Genomic DNA, 2,746 nt, shown 5'->3' with positions numbered 1-2,746 from the left:
CTGGTATGTGCTAGAATTATATGAAGCCTAACATATCATTTTTTACTTTCATACCTTTTATAAATTCAGCAATCATTGCTTTGAAACCTTCTTTTGCAACAGCATATGCTGGAACACCATCTTCACAAATATAATGAGTAATTGCAGAAGTCAGCTTCTGATGTTGAGCACTGTTTCTTCCGTAGGGTTCCGTAAAGGACAATAAAATAGATCGCTGCCTTTCTGCTTTCTCACAGGCGCCGCTAGAACTAGGTTCGGCTCCTTTTGTGAACAATAGAAGTTTGAAATGCAGCTGGATTTGAGTACTCTTCATCGTCATCGATGAGAATAGGTGCAGCTATAATAAATTTGAACTTGCTAACAGGAAAGGTCTAACAAAAACCGTACAAATAAAATGCGAGAAAAATTTACATATTTATCCATTTGTCTACACTCGCTATGGAATAAGTTTTAAATATCAAAATACTTGAAAATAGTATACGGCAAACCTTGTAAAGTGGTAGCAACAACCTTGTGAAGTGGTAGCAACAACCTTGTGAAGTGGTAGCAACAACCTTGTGAAGTGGTAGCAACAACCTTGTGAAGTGGTAGCAACAACCTTGTGAAGTGGTAGTAACAACCTTGTGAAGTGGTAGCAACAACCTTGTGAAGTGGTAGCAACAACCTTGTGAAATGGTAGCAACAACCTTGTGAAGTGGTAGCAACAACCTTGTGAAGTGGTAGCAACAACCTTGTGAAGTGGTAGCAACAACCTTGTAAAGTGGTAGCAACAACCTTGTGAAGTGGTAGCAACAACCTTGTGAAGTGGTAGCAACAACCTTGTGAAGTGGTAGCAACAACTGAGGATGTTGTCGTTGACTGGCTGCTAAGGCTTGCATTGTCATCAATTGTTGACTGAGATGGATGCACAACGTTTTTAGTTTGGAGGCAGCAGAGTCTCTAGCTGCTTTGAAGTTTAATTGACAGTTGTTAACGGTAACAACAATATCTTAACTTTCAAGCCATTGTTTAGGACGAATTTTTTGCATATGCCTTTTCATGGAATTCGTAGAGCCACAACTATGCTTTGTAGTTGAATTGCACAAAATGCATCTAACTGCCTCCATGTCATCAGCAAAAATAATGCCGTCTTTCGCGAAAAATTTCCAAACATTGGACATATCTTAAAATTTACAATAATTCTATTCGATTTATTTATTATTTTTACTATTTTCTATCAAGCGGTGCTCATGCGTTTAATCTTAACAGGCGCGTGGTTAAACAGTCCTCATTGCACAGGCGCAATAGACCAGGTTGTTTTTAGACGAAGAAAGAAAAAAGGTTTGTCTTCTCTCGATACTCAAGAGAAGACAAACCCACGAGTTCAACAAGTATTAGTACTAGTGCTGGGCACGGGTAGTAATACTCGTTGAACTCGCGGGTTTATCTTCTCTCGAGTATCGGGTAATAGATATTTCGGGTATTCCGGTCCTTCGGGTTCGGGTTTTGACTTTCAAGTTCGGGTTTTGGTACACGGATCCATCGGGTAGTGTTAACAAAAACTCGGTCTATTGCACCCTGCGCTCTTAGTCTGGGACCACAGGGCATTTCTGTGTCATTTTTGCTAAGGAGGCATGACAATGGGGTTTAACGAGTCTTTAATGTAATAGATAGAATAAAATATATCATACCTTATTTACTATGCCTACTAGAAATATTGTAGTCAAGTAGTGATTACTTGTCATTAAAAGGTGAGAAGAAATACTTACATCAAATTTTATTTGCGCAATTAGCCAACTCGGCTTCGTAAACAAATCCATGCCATTTTTAATACGGCGCGTGTTCGCTATCACCGATAACACATAGGTCCTTAGTCTGTTTCCGTTATCGCCTTGTTAGAAACAGCTATCAGCGCTGATAGTAGCAGTGAAAATTTACTAACTCTGTTTAAATTGATTACCACAGCTAGCTATTATGGATTACATAATTCATTATAACCAAGTTTTACTAAGCCAACAAGCCTTACTAACGGAAACAGCCGATAGTGTAAAGTTTTTTTATGATATTTGGAGCACCATCTACACAAAGTCAGAGAGGTACATAGAACATGCTTAAGTATTAAGCTACCATAGACCCTATCTTCTGCCACCTGTTGACACGAAAATTCCCTGTAGCCCCAGACTATCTTGACTGTTTAACAATTCACCTGTTAACGCTGCGAGTACGAATGTCAGTCAATGAAAACTGAAAAATGATAAATAAATAGAAAAGAAATATAATTGCTTTGTAAATTTGAAGATATATCTGTTCAGAAAATTTAAACATAAAATCCATATCAACAAAGCCGATACCCGAAAAACCCGTAAGGAAAAACACTCCATCTACAGTCTTTCAGTTTAAGCTCAGTCAGAGATGAGAGACTTCCTATCTCGTTAAGAACACCTGCTGAAACATTATTTTGACTGCAGCCCAACACCTCCAACTCGCGTTGGAATATGAGTCTATAACATACAGAAGTAGTATATATGAAACTCGCTAAAATTTGGTTCTAAATTTAAAACTCATGCAGTATCACAGAGCATAAAAAATGGACACATGCACCTTTGAACATGCATGTTTTCTTGTGACTTGAAGAAGTTATTAGCACATCTATCCGTATCCAATTATCCAAATACATACATGTATTGCACTTCATTTTGAACATGAAAAGATTTACACTTGCAACATTTGACTTTCTCAAATTCTCATTTGAAATACATTCAATAAA

The sequence above is a fragment of the Watersipora subatra genome, chromosome 9 (assembly GCF_963576615.1).
Source record: "Watersipora subatra chromosome 9, tzWatSuba1.1, whole genome shotgun sequence".
Taxonomy (NCBI): Eukaryota; Metazoa; Bryozoa; class Gymnolaemata; order Cheilostomatida; family Watersiporidae; genus Watersipora; species Watersipora subatra.
The sequence above is the reverse complement of the archived record's forward strand: the minus strand, read 5'-3'. Positions refer to the sequence as shown.